The sequence below is a fragment of the Corvus brachyrhynchos genome, unplaced genomic scaffold, assembly GCF_000691975.1.
Source record: "Corvus brachyrhynchos isolate BGI_N302 unplaced genomic scaffold, ASM69197v1 scaffold139, whole genome shotgun sequence".
Classification (NCBI taxonomy): domain Eukaryota; kingdom Metazoa; phylum Chordata; class Aves; order Passeriformes; family Corvidae; genus Corvus; species Corvus brachyrhynchos.
In genome coordinates this window covers 858,860-872,934 of record NW_008246062.1, presented here as the reverse complement: position 1 = coordinate 872,934, position 14,075 = coordinate 858,860, and the positions used below count along the sequence as shown (strand labels likewise).

Sequence of the window (14,075 nt, the reverse complement as noted above, 5' to 3'; positions counted from 1 at the left end):
CGTTTGAGGAGGGGTTTGGGATCATGTTCTCCGAGCCATGGTGGAGCAGGGAAGGGGCCTCGGGATAGAGCTGCCACACTCAGGGATGCAGACCCTGCAGAGCTGTGCTGGGGAAGCCCAGTGCTTGCTAGTGCTGTGCCTGAGAAATTAAAATGATGAATTAAAATTTAACAAGTCTCTAAATGCCAGACAAGGACATCTTAAGTGGGAATTGTCACTGTTTGACTAGTGCAGCCTCTCACTTAGCTAAAACTGCATGGCTTTAATTATGTTGATCCTAGAAAGCAATAGCTTACACCAAAGAGGAGAAACTGTTGGCCAAAATAGCATGAATGATGAATTTTCCTGGTGCAGCTCCCCTGCCCTCTACCCCTGCATCATCCTTCCCAGAGTTGTTTTGCAGCCCCTTTAACCCTGGATAAGCAGTGTCCTTTATACTTCGAGCCACAAGCAAGGACAGAAATGCTCCCTGTGTGCACAGGTGATTGTTTGCCCTGGAGGTAAAAGGTCAGGGGTAAGGAACCCAGTGGTGGGCAACACCTGATGGAGTCACAGTGGGGAGTGGGATGGGGTCTGGCATGCAGAGATGCTCTACAGTAGCAAAACCCTGCCATTGGCATTGGTCCTTGGTGGCATCCGTGGAGTGGCATGGAACAAGGACTCCTTCCCTCCCCATCCTCGAGGTAGATCAGCCTACCCACGGGACTCCTTGCAGCTCTGCAAATAGAGCAGCTCGAGCAGGGTACGTTGCTAATAATACCAATTACTGTTACATGCTGGCTACAAGGTACACTGGCAGTAATGGGATCCTGGGGGGATGAAATGAAAGCGATATAATATGGTGAGATAAATTAGCATTGTAAAATTAGCCATGGGTCTAGTCAGGGATCTGACAAATGTGTCGCAGCTTTGGTACAAGCACTGAGCGCTGCTGAATTGGATTTAGTGGCCCAGAGCAGAGCAGATGGGAGCAAGGGAAAAAAGGGTTTGAGGGGTCCCCATACACACGTGCTACCAGTTAATGCTGCTTGTTTCTTCCCCGGATTTGTGGAATGATACATCCCCTGATGCCTGCTTGTGCGTGGCAGTGGAGGAGTAAGAGCCCAGCCCAGATGATGTGCTGCTAGAGGAGCTTGAGCCTGGCAGAGAGGTGGGAAGGGGTTGGAGAAGCATCAGCAGGCTGGTATTCCTGCCAGCGTTGGTGCGTCAGCTGCCGATCCCTGCCCTGCGTCACTGGCTTCCTCTCCCAAAGGGTTTGGTGGGACGTGTGGCAGGCGTTTGCACAAGTTTTAGCTGTGTAGGAAGGGTAGAAAGCTGGTTTCTGCTTCCTGTGTTGCAGGCTGACCTGTTTTCCCATGCCTGGATGGGCTCTGGGGCAGAAGGATGTCTGGAGCTGGGCATCCCACAGCCCGGGGACTTCTTCCTGTTGACCAACGGTGTACAGCCAACTCTTTCCAATCCAGATGCACACTTTATTCTTCACCCTCTGGGGCAGAGGGTGGAAGCCAGGAAATGGGGGTTTGTGCCTTATGGAGGCTGGGAAATGAATGTGGCCAGTTGCAGTGGGATCCACTTTCTGGTGGCTCATTAGGACAGGCTCCACCACAGGGATGTGAGCACTCCTGCCCATGAGAGGACAAGAACCTCTCATGGATTTGTAGATGTGGGATAACTGCACATTTAATGGCTGACATATTACATGGGATCTGGGGAGAGGCAGATGTGATTCAGGTCTGGTTTGATAAGGCATGCTACGTGACTCACCATAATAAAAAAGGGAGAAAAAAATCCTGAATATGCTTTGTAGTGCCCTGCAGTGGAGCTGAGGGGGCCAGAGGCATGCCAAAGGGGTCTGTGCAAGGCATCTCCCAAGTCATGTCATGATGGTGCAAGAGGAATGGTGGGCACATGGCAGATGTGTCTGCAGGAGGGAACCAACTTCTCCCGTCCCTGGGGATGAGTTGGTAGAGGTCAGGCCGCTGCAGTTCTGCAGCAGCACCAGCTTGAGAAACAAATCCCAAGGGATTGTCTCAGCACTGCTGGGAGAATCCCCAGAGACTTGAGCCAGTTTGTGTGCTGAGCCTGTGCGGACAGGCCTAAGGAGACAAGCTACACTTTGTGGGAAGTCAGCCTGGCCACTGCCAGTGGTCCCTGTGTCCTCCTGCTGCCCTCCTGCTGCCCGCAGGGCACAAGGTGCAGTGGTGACACACTTCAGGTATATCAGAACCCAACCAGCCCCATGGGGCTGAGCTGTCCTGGCAAAACCAAGTGTTGAGCTGCAGCAGTGGAGGGAGTCCCTTCCCTCGACTTTCCAGCTGGAGAAGCAGCAGGACATCGAACCAGTGGCTGGAGTGCCAGTAGCAGCATAAATAGAAATATAGCTTCTCGGCTTCTTGTGCAGCTATGATATATCTTGTTTCTATTGACTTTCTTAAACCTCTAAAATACAAATACATTGTAGATTGATCTACAGATCTGCAAAAAAGCAGCTTTTCTTTTTTTTTTTTTTTTTTTAAGCCTAAAGCAATATTCTGCCTGCTCCTTGTGGTTGGCTCTGAACAGACACATGTTCTCTTGTCCTATTTGATGCTGGCATGCTGCCACAGTGGTAGGAAGTTTAGTAATACTTGAGCTGGATCGATTCAAGCCCATTATCTGTGCTGCCTGGGACTTGGTGGTGAAGGGGAAGAAAATATCCTCCCCAAACACATCAAAGCCCTGTGATAAGGACACACAGTTGAGCTCTATTTATAGATGGACAGATGTCATGCCAAAGCTCCACTGCTGTCACTCGATAATGCAGTTTTTGTTTAGCAGTGTTTGAATCTGAAGGTGTCGGAGGTGTGTCCCCTCCAGGCACAGCCCCAAGCAGTACAGCTTCTAGGTGGGCTTTGTCCTTCCTCCAGGTAGGGACCTAATCTTTAGATAGTAAGAATGAAGTGGCTGAGAGGTCTTTTCCTGGAGCTGGCGACTCAGATAAGGTCAACAATCCCTCATCTTGTTCTTGCATCTGCATAGACCTACAGAGCCCTTGGAGCTTCAAAGCAGAACTGTGTTGCAGTGGGGATCCTGCAACACGCATATATCAAACCAGGAGTCCCGTGGAAAGGAAATATATATGGACAGACAGATTCTTGATAGCTGTTTCAGAGATGTTTATTTCTCCAGCCGCATGGCCGGGGCTGTGCTCAGGAACTGTTCCAGTCACCGGACCAAGGGTCCTTCTGCCCGCGCAGGGAACACAAACCAACCCATGGGAACGAGGCTGAGCAGGGGCAGGGAAACCCCGTGTCTGTGCCCTCAGGGCCCCTCTCCCAGGGCGACACAGCGGGGGAGGGACCCCAACAGAACTGCCACATCAAAACAGTGTGGCTGTTGAGCTGGGGGTTCATGGCTTAAGCATGGGCATCCTCCATCTCCTGGGATACCTTGTTCTGTCACAATAGTTATGAATTTGGGAATGGGAGAAGGGCAAAGGCTTCATTCTTGCTTAGCCTTGAGTGTTGTTGTTAGAGGTGCTATGCTGGTTTTCTCTTGGTTCTGACTGTAGAAAAAGGAGGGAAAAGCATCTCCTAGCATCCAGTGGGAACCTTTCAGCTGTGCCCACTGCCACTTACCTTCTTGCTATGGGCTGCTGCGAAAAGCCTGGCTCAGTCTCCTCAACAGCTTCCTCAGACATTTCAGTGGCCATGGCTGAATTTTCTTTAGTTAATTAACACTGGGACTCCTTTCGGGGGTCCAAAACTAAGGGCAATGTCTTGATGTGGTTCAAGTGCTGCGTGATGTGCTGCCTGCTGCTGATCCCTTTGCGGCTTGGGCAGGCAGCTGGCAGGACCTGTGCTGGCACAGAGTGAGTGTTCCTATGTCCAAGCCCAGCACCAAACCACAGCAATGAGCTGGAGAGTTTCACAGTAAGTGCTTCTTTTGAGGCCTCTGTGAATTGTGGCTCCAAGAGGGAAGTTGTCAACCATGGGCAGGTTTGGGGACCAAGACCTGACTTTTTTAATTGATGTAACACATTGCCTTGATCAGGTGCAGGATAGGTGCGTGATGGATCCTGGCTGTGTGCCATTCCCAAGGCTGGGAGAAAGGAGCTTTCTCTTCCTCAGGGTGTCCATAATGTGTTTGCCTGCACGGCTCCTGCGCAGCCCTCCAAGCACCATTTGCTCTCTGCTTGGTTTTAGTCTGTCTCCAGGGTGCTGCTCAGTTCTGCTCGTATATTCCTCTGATGAGTGGGCAAGACAGGAAGCAAATACCTTTGCTACAAAACCACATATGGGCTTTCAGTGGGTGATGACACTTTACCAAGCTATCTGTCTAGTGAATGCACTTTCCCTCCTGCTTGTTTATATTCACAGGAGTGTTGCTTAGCTGCTCAGGTGAGCCAGAGATGTTAAGAAAGATGTTGGTGTCAGGAGAAGGCTTTAATGCAAGTCTCCCTGCTGTTCCATGTGACGGATGGTGGATGAGACCCCAATGTGCCAAGAACCAGGGGAGAATGAGTGGGACACTCTGCTGGGTCTGGCACAGCAGCTGGGGTTGGGAGAGTGCTGCAGTAGTGTTGGAGGTGACATTTTACAGCTGGCCCAGGATGCTGCTCTACAGTGCGACCAAGATGATAATTCAGTGGAGGAGGGGTCTGATGGAGGCAAGCTGTGTATTCCAGGTCAAAGAAATAACCGTCAGCAAGAAGGGCTGAACTTCTCTAAAGCCATTTCAGAGGGTGTCAGAGATGCTGTGGGTCTCATGGCTCCTGCACGGCCTTGGCGGTGTATGCCTGGTACTCTGCACAGTAAAGCAGGAAACCATGGGGCCACAAACATGAGGTGCATTTGCCTGGGGTGGGACCTGCCCCACTGAATCCTGGCTCTGAGCCATGGGGAACTATTTTCAGCCTGGTGGAGGGCATAGGTGTGTAAAGTGGGCACCTGCTGCACGAGATGGAAGGGAAAATTCCAGACCTACTTCCTTGTAGTCCCCCTTAATGCCCAGGGAGAGTGCTTGGAATTGGGAATCTACTGGAGGAGCTGTTCAGCTGTGATGCAGATGGACAGGATCCCACATCTAGGTGGGAAGAGGAGGGAGGGGCTCAGCTGCACACACCTGGATCCCTTCTATGGCCATGGCACTCCCAGGGTTGTGTGCTCAGCACCAGTGAGGCTGTTCAAAGAGGAAGTAGACAGCACTCCTTAGCAATGTTTAATGTATTATTTCCCCCTTTAAGATTACCCTTTTCAAGTCCTGGATAGCTCCAGGAAGCCTCCACTGAGGCTTATGTCTCCAGGGCAATTTACAGCACACACCAGTCCCTCAGCACTCATTATAGCCCCCAATGAGGACACCTCAGCGCTGCCCTTCAGTAAGATCACATATTACTGGCTCTTTTTTCTTCCTCTTGCCCCAAATCGTTGCACTTTACATCTAAAAGGAGGGGCATGCAGGTGGGGAGCAGCACAGTTTATGGATCAGAGATTTATATGCTGCTGTGATGCTGTATTTTTTCCCCACAGTGACACTTTATTGCCACAAATTACCAAACAGGCAAGGTTATGTGAGTGACAGCAGGCAGAGCTGTAAAGGACAGGAACAAACGGCAGCAGGAAAAGTACCCAGAGGAGAGGGGGAGGTCTGGCAGAAATAAAAGAAGGCGGGACAAGCATCAGAAATCAGTTTGCCTTACAGTGGGATATGCGGGTGAAACCTGGGAATCAGTATGCCATGGTACATGGGCATGACATGGGGTTCGGAGAGCAGCTGGTGGTCTGGGTTGGGATTCTGTAAATCCCAGGTTTTTAAATTCCTTTTTCCCCCCCCTCTCCCCTCCTGACCTAAATTGCCAGGTCCTTCTGCAGGCTGCTTTTTTTTCTTTTTTTCCTGTAGAAATTGCAGATTTTTAGTTGTTGAGGTTTTTTTTTCCCTGTATTCAGGGTGGTGTCAGCAGTGAGAAGCATCCTTAGAAAGCAAGACTTTATCTTCCTTCCAAGAAACCTTGATCCCTAAAAAAGTCCAGCCCATGGTAGGGGTTCCTGGTAGGAGGCAGTGTGCAGAGGGTTATTAAGAGGTATTCTGCCCTGCAAATGGTTGCTGTATTTCCTTGCTTTATGCTTGTGGAGGGTGCACATATCCCAGGCTTGCCCTTTGGTGGGGCAGGATGGTCACTTACGTCTTTCTGTATTAATACATTCAATATCCTTGATGGTGTGTGGGGGACAAGCGCCAGCCCTTGGGCAGAGGAGTGTCCGAGATGTTCTTTGGCTTTGGTTGAGCAACACTGTCTGCGTCCACTCACCCAAGTTAGATCCGCTTAACTTCAAACAAATGTAAAAACCAAGAGGCTGGACTTTGGCAGAGGTATTAAGGGTGCCTTTGAGCTGGGGATGCTACTCAAAGCTGCCAGGGAGCTGTCACTCTATTATTCTTGCAACAAAACACTACCGGAGGAGCTGAGAGCCTCAGAGGCTGGGGAGCCACAGCCAAAATTGCATTTAACTTGCAGAAATGTGCTACAGCCGTGGGGCTCAACACGCCAGCCCCAGGGAGAGTCAGCACTGCCCATGTGCCCAACTCGATGGCAGCACCAAGGGGATTCAGGGGCACCTTTGCACCACAATATGGACCATTGCACAGGGCAATTTGACTTGTCTGTTCCCGTGCTTGTAAAACATAATTTCCCTTGAATCCCAATGCCACAAGCCAGGTATTTAATCTTGCCTGAAGGGAGCATGTCTAAAGCATGCAGGGCATCACAAACAATAGTAAGCAATCAATAGGCTAAATCCTGAGGTCTCTTACCCAGACTTTGCTGGAGTAAAGGTTGACAAAAGTGCTGAGTAGTTACTCCAGACTTCAGCCCTGAGCTGAGGGCAGAAGTGATTGACTGATTTATTGATGATGCATTTCACTATGAATCTAACCTGTTAGTCACAAATGCTCATTTAAGCATAAATCGTGGTCTCCCGTGAGCAGAGAGCTTCTCCTGCAGCAGAGCTGGGGAGAAAGATTTCAGATGAATGACTTATTTGGTGAAAAGTAGTTTTGGATCAACGCAAATAGCTTGTGTTTCTGTGTTGTGCTTGGGAAATAGCCTCACAGAAAAAAGTGAAAGCCCACTTGTGAAAAAGATGAAGAGCTGGATTCTGACACGATGTTTAGATCTCCTTTCCAACTGGTTTTAGGTTTTCTTCCCAAATCAAAAAGCCAGACAAGTTTCAGAAGATTCCTCTGAAACACTTTTTCCTTGCCCTCTGAAAACCTTTTTCCTTATCCTCTGCAGCAAAACCAGCAACACACAGCACTTCTAAAACCTGGCGCTGACTCTCTGTGATCCCACACCTCATTTATTTTTAGTTGGCCCAGCAGCATGAGGACTCAGGCTCTGGCGGGCATTCATTCAGTGCTGCTGAGCTGTGGTCTGGGATGTGTAAGGCTGCTGGGTTTGCTGCCCTGATGGGGAACTGGGCTTATCCTGCCTGGATGGAGCCTTGGAAGGCTTGGAAGCAGGGTGCAGCAGCCGAGAACACCACATCCCTAGTGAAAGGGTAGGCAAAACATTAGCTGCTCCTGCTGCAAAAGGCTGTGCAAGCCCTTTGGAGGTGTCTGTGGTGTCACCTTCACCCCAGACTCTCAGCAGCTGGGACATGGCTTGCTTGCTCCCCGTTCTCAATTCACCACCTTTTTTTTAATCCCTTAAGCTGAGTAGTTTCTTACTATTCAGGAATAAAACCATGCTACTCTATTGCCTTCATAGCTGGTTTTCCTCCTCATAATGCTGCTTTTTCTTTGTTTTGAGCCTGGCTGCTGCTGGCTACATCTGCTGTGGCTCCCAGAGGCTGTGCTTACTGTGGCAGCACATGGGTGCATCCATGGTGGATGCTGTAGGAAACCTCTCAGACAGATTTGTGCATGTGTATATGCCTCTCTCAGTATTTCCTGTTAATTAATGGGCACTGGAGTCTGTCTGTAACAGCACTCACTGGCGGGTGATAAATTGTTTGTATGACAAGATGGCAGTGAAAGCCGGGTGAGCTGCGGCTGTCGGCACTGGGTTTGGGATCCAAGGGTGAACGTCAGTCAATATCTGGATGGCAAGAGGGATGGTGAAAAGCCCAGCAGATGATTGCAAGATCCCCGAGGCATCTTGACTGCTTGTGCTGGAGGAATCCTTGCTGTGGGCTCCAGCAAGAGGGCAACAGTGCTGCACCAGACCCTGTGATTAATTGGCAGACCCCAGCCCCGTTGATGCTTTCTGGTGTGGAGGGAGGAGGAGGAAGGGTCTTGTGCCTTGGTGGCCATCCCCACTCCACAGGGAGGGATGCTGGCTAGAGCTTGTAAGGATACACCTGGAGCAACCTCTCCTGACCCACGCTGGGTTTTGCTGCCTCTTGTACCACAGGAAAGGCACTGTGCCATGACCTGGGATCTCTTCTGCTGCAGTGCTACAGCTTCCAGCAAACCCTGCTTGGTAGCTGGAGTGCCCTGCACTGCTGCCACCACCAGAAATCCCTGACATGCTTTACCTGCTGATGCCAGCATGCTAATAGCGGCACAAGGCTTGGCTAGGCATCTCCATGTGGGACCAGTGCTTGTGGTGACCTTGATGGGCAGCCTTCATGGCAGCAACTGTGTCTACACCGCAGTAACTGGGTTTAAACCACCAGCAGGTGGTGGTTGAGGTGCTGTGTTGCAGAGAGATACGAGGCTTCATGGGTGTGCTGGAGTATGGGGCTGGATGTGATGGATCTGAGCTACTGGTGTTCACAGTGTTCTCAGCCTGGTCAGTTGTAGCCCTGAGCCCAAACTGAGCCCACATTCTGAGCCCTGCATAGGAGACTCATCCTAGGGAAACAGCGCTAGCACCAGAGTCCAGCCTCCTGGGGAGCAGACGTGGAGTGACATAGCTTCTTGCTGCGTTCCCAATGGGACTGGCTCCTGCTGCAGCCCTCTGGAGCACACCACCTGTGTGCTGTAAATCCGTCTCCATTCTGGCTGGCATGCTGAAGCTGGGGCTTAATCGCCCATTGTGCTCATTGGGACTCCAGCAGTCAGAGCAGGGATCCTGCTCAGGAGGACAGTGTGGGTCCCCGTGGGATCCGTGCTGCCCTGGGACCTGTTGTGCTTCCCACGGTGCAGGGGGGACAGTCTGGATTTACTGGGAAACAGAATTATCTGCTTCCCCAAGTGGGGAAAACAATAATAATAAAAAAGTGCCTTCCACTAGGTCATGAGCCATTACCTTGAGGGGCCCTTCATCAGCTGATGAATTCTACTTAATAAAATAAATACTGAGAGAAAATGTAATTGGATTTCATTTATTACCCAGTTCCGCCTAGCAGCCCCAGATTATACAAAAGCAATTAGAGAAAGCTCTCCATTAATAGCTATCTTCAAGCCGCCCAATGGGTTCATTCCATCAAACCTTCTGGCTTGTGTAATTTCCTTTCTTGGAGCTTGCTCCTGGCCAGGGGAGGATGTGGGTTGTGCAGCGCCATTGCCAGCAGCCTCTAAACAAAAGCAGCCCTGTCTCTAACATTTGCACAGGCATCGTCTTCCCAAGCATGTGGCTCAGCCAAAGGGTATCCTGGTTTAGGGCGAGAAGCCAGAGCACCTGGGCAGTTTGGCTGCAGCCTAGGGCTTGGTTGTGCCTTCCCTGGGATGAGAGCATCCTTCCTCTGCTTGGCATTGCCACGCGGTGGATCTGACTGTGCTGCTTGGCAGTGGGTGGGTGTTCAGAGTCCATGGGGGCATCGGGTATAACTGTCCACCTGAGGGCCTGGCTGGTTCTTTGGTGCTGATTTTCCTGTAATGCCATCAGGTTGCATCCCAGCTTCTGTCTCTGGCACCTTGCAGGGACACAGTACAATGCTTCTGCTTCCTTGGGTTTTTTGCTAGGAGCACAAGGCAGGCGTGGGACAGCTTGCTAAAGCTGGGCAGAGGAGGATGTCTCATATTATCTCCCTGAAAGTCTTATGGCAACACAGAGAAGTGTGTTTGAGGACTGTCACAGGGCATGGACAGATGTCTGGCACCTGTTGTCACTGAGGACAATGGCAGGTTAATCTCCAGCAGAGGCTTAACCTCATATCTTGATTCATTATCCCTGTTTACAGTGGTGGATAAGGAAAGACAATTACAGTGGAGATGGCAACTGGGGGGAAAGATGCTGAATGATCCTGGAGGATGATTAGTGAGGAGTGGTCTGTGGTGGAAGTAGAAGGGGATGTGCACATCCCTTGTGTGTGCACATCCCCTGTTTGTGCACATCCTTTGTGTGTGCACATCTCTTGTGTGTGTGGCATGGTGTACAGCTGTGAGAGGCTGCAGTCCTCTCCCTCATTCTTCCAGCACTTGCAGCCCTGGAGGAAAATTGTCTGGCCATGCTGCCTCCTTTTGGGCCAGTCTCATTTTTGAAGGGACCACATTTTTGTTCCACCACAGCAGATGCAGGGCTGGAGGGAGGGAAGGGATGTTAAAGGTTGGTCCCCTTGCATTGTGGAGAAGGAGGGAGGGCTTTAGGGGCCAAAGAGGTTCTTACCTTCTGCCTGTGGGTGACATTGTCTTGTCATCCCAGTTGTCACTCTAGGGAGAAGCCAGCACCCTTTCTCAGCTCAGACAGCCACATCTGTTCCAGCTGATGCTTTGATGGAGTCAGAGTGGCTCATCAAGGATGCACAAGCACCTGTCGTGCTAGGCAACCTGCACTTGGCTCTGGCATCTTTGGTCACTGCTGCTGTGAATACACTCTCTCCCCCACTGCCTCTTGCTGTCCCCTGTCCCGGTTCACTTTTCCTCCCCTCCGTTTCATGCTGTAACATCCCCGGCACAAGGCTGGGGTGAGAGTAACAGCACAGCCAGGAAGGAGCTGATGTTTAGTTTCAGACAAGAAACAACATAAGGCGTAATGCAACCGGAAAGGTGAGGGCAGATGGAGAGGGCCAGCAAGGCTGTGTGGCTCTTCATCTTCATTACAAGGCTGATGTCTGTGGTCTTGTTTCCGTGCTGCTTGCCAGCAAGGGAGGGATGGCTAGTGAGCAGAGATGTGCAGGGAGAGCTTTGCTTGCAGGAGGCGAGGCTGGTCCTACTGGATGGTGAGAAAATCAGAAGGAGATTTACTGGGGGTAGCAAGCATGGGAGTATGGGGGTACAGGAAGATGATGTGATGGAAAACCCAAAAGAGACAAAGGGGGATGCTCTCCTTGATGGGAGATGGCAAATGCCTTGTAAGTGCAAGCTGCCTGCTCACCCTGGGTACTCACTCTGGAGAAAGAAGTGTTTGAGAGCATAGGAGGGGAGTGGTTGATGCTGATATAACTACAGAGGCAGGGGATTAATCGTGACTGGTGAGATGGAAGGTGGTATGGGGGCACCTTGCTCAGGCCAGAGAAGAATTAGAGCATGAGATGGTGAAACTGTGGGTCTGAGAAGAGGGCTGAGGTGTGGAAGAAGGTGGAGACCTTTCCAGCATGGAATGAAGGATGTGCAAAGGTCAGACAAGGACAGTTGGACTGCTACTGACTGCCCCTCCCTCCCAGAGCAACAGCTTAACTTTGGCCTGAGGGTTAACCCTGGGCTCAGTTCTGAGATACCAGAGAAAACTCCAAAAGAAGTAAATCCAGCCTCCAAAGAAGAGTGGGGGCTTGAAAACTGCTTTTTCCAAGCCAGCCCACAGTAGTGACCACATGAAACCTTCCTTTTTTACCTCATTGTTTATTTTTAAAAGGGTCTTTTATTTATACTCCCTTTAACATCCCTGCTGTTAAAGCAGCCTTATTAGGATGCTGCCCTTCACCAAGGAACTCTGCTATCGAAAAAGAGCATTAAAGATTCAACAAATAGCTGAGAATTGGGATTGATCCTAACCTCCCATAAATGGGAGTACCTTCCCCATTAATCAGCCTTGGTTTTCACTTACAGGATGATGGCCTCAGTGCTACACTTCTTCAGGACTAAAAGCACGTTAAATATTTATCACAGCTGAGCATTCACTTCCCCCACTATTGCCAACTAAGATCCACTGCTTAAGCCTGCATTGGCTTGACAGGTTGTGTAGTGAGGTGGCATGCCATTAGGAAACCTCTTGTGCCAACATCTCTGCTCATCTGCTGCGCTAAGCACAAAGAGATGGTGGCATCTCTCATCCCAGAGCATGGTCAGCATGGGACTGTGTTATAAAGTCTCTCTGCTGGTATTCTGCATTAGTAAATTAAGCATACTACTAGGGATAAGATGCTTGGGTTTGCTCTTTAGCAGAGGGCTGGATCATCCACACTCCGCCATGTCTCTTTTAAGCTCAAAAATAGCTTTATTTTATCCAAACTGCTCTGTAGGAGCAGCCCTGTACTGAGGCTTTGCCCCATGCCAGGATCTTCATTCGCAGTTCAACGTGGGTCTCTTTACATTGCAGTGCCTGGAAACATTTCCCCGTTTACGACCCTGCACTCTCCTATGCTGAAAGGATGGCAGGTACTGGCAGTACTCTCTGCCTTTCCTTAGGATGTTGGGAGAGAGTTCTTACTGCCTTGCAAGGCTTAAAACGATGACAGGGTGTTCAATGATCCAGTTATTGGTCTATACATATGTAGATACATCCTTGCTAATTGTGCCTATAGCATTTCAGGTGTGCCTATAGCATTTCAGAGAGCAGCTATTTTAGGAGCATCTCTAGAAGCTGCCTTTCTATTTTGCTCTCTGATCTTGTGCTGGCTTTTCTTAAAAGATGGCGCTCAACTTTGAGAGTTGCTGATGAACCTCAGAGGTTGGAAAAAGCAGGGGCTGCTCCATACCTGAGGTGCCCTATGGTGCTGCTGAGAGCAACCCCTGACCCACAATGGGAGCAGTTTATCTGCTCAGGAAAAGCTCCCTGCAATGTTGGATGGAGTTTTACTTCTGCACCCAAGCTCTGCGCAGACTTCCCTTGGCCAATTCCAAGAGCTGAGATTGAGCTGTTGTTGCTGGGTTAGTGCTTTTTTTTTTCTTTTTACATTTTCAACTTGCTGGTTTGGCATCATCATGATGCATCTCCCCGTCTTGGCACCCACCCCCTGCCGCCCCCACCTCCAGTTTGAGTTGCTGATGTGTGCAGCCTTGTTGTAGCCGCTTACATGTACGGGCGTACAATGTGTTTCATTATCCTTGTCTCAAACTTGTTTTGCTGCTGTCACGCACCAGAAAAGTTAAACACGTCTGATCAAAGGCATGTAAACACAGCTTCAAAACAAATGCCCTCGAGTCCTGCCAAAAGCACAGAGCTGTCTCCGAGTAAATCACGTCTCGTATTCCCCTGCCTGTGCCTCCTGCTTCTCCGAGCGGGTGTGCGATGCCGCCTGATCTCCGGGAGCCTTGTGGGCTGCTGTTTGCAGCAGGGAAGGATTGCCCACTGGTTGAACAGATTGCAGTGAGGATTTGCCCCAGCGAGGCAGCTGGGAGGAGAGTGGAACCTCAGCCTCAGGGCAGGAGGGAAAAGCTCGCTGCATCCTTGCACATGAGAGGCAGCAAACCCCAGTTGTCTGCAGCTCTGGTGGGTCAAGGGAGAGCAAAGCATGATATGAATTGGCTGAAAATAAAGGTGCCAAGTGTACTTTTTCCAGGTCTATCCTCGTGCTCCAGCTGGTGTATTATCCTGATGCAGTAGATGTGGGACCAGGAGCATCCAAGGCTACTGCTGTCTGTGCTCCCAGGGCATCACTGGCTTTTGGGCTTGGTTTGACGCACAGTCAGCCAATTGCACCATTTGTGGGATGAGAGGGGCCGGGCAAAGGAACTGGAGATGGTTCCAGACCAGGAGATGCTTCTCCTCTGCTCGGTTTCCAGCCCTGGGGGGCAGGGAAGGATGAGGTAAGGTGAGGTGAGGTGAGGTGAGGTGAGGTGAGGTGAGGTGAGGTGAGGTGAGGTGAGGTGAGGTGAGGTGAGGTGAGGTGAGGTGAGGTGAGGTGAGGCTTGCACCCCTGGCTCAGGGACTGATGTCACTCGATCTCCCATGAGATTGATAAAAAATAGGGAATTCTCTATAGTGGCAGACAAGTCAGGTTTTCATCTTACTACAGCTTTACAGAGGGCTGGATATGCATCTTAAGCAGGAA

At 50.4% G+C, this 14,075-nt stretch overlaps 1 protein-coding gene across 3 annotated transcripts in view; it reads left to right on the top strand.

Moving 5' to 3' along the window:
- CNTFR (ciliary neurotrophic factor receptor) overlaps positions 1 to 14,075 on the top strand; it is a 198,194-nt gene that overhangs the window by 51,931 nt on the left and 132,188 nt on the right. The window lies entirely within an intron of this gene.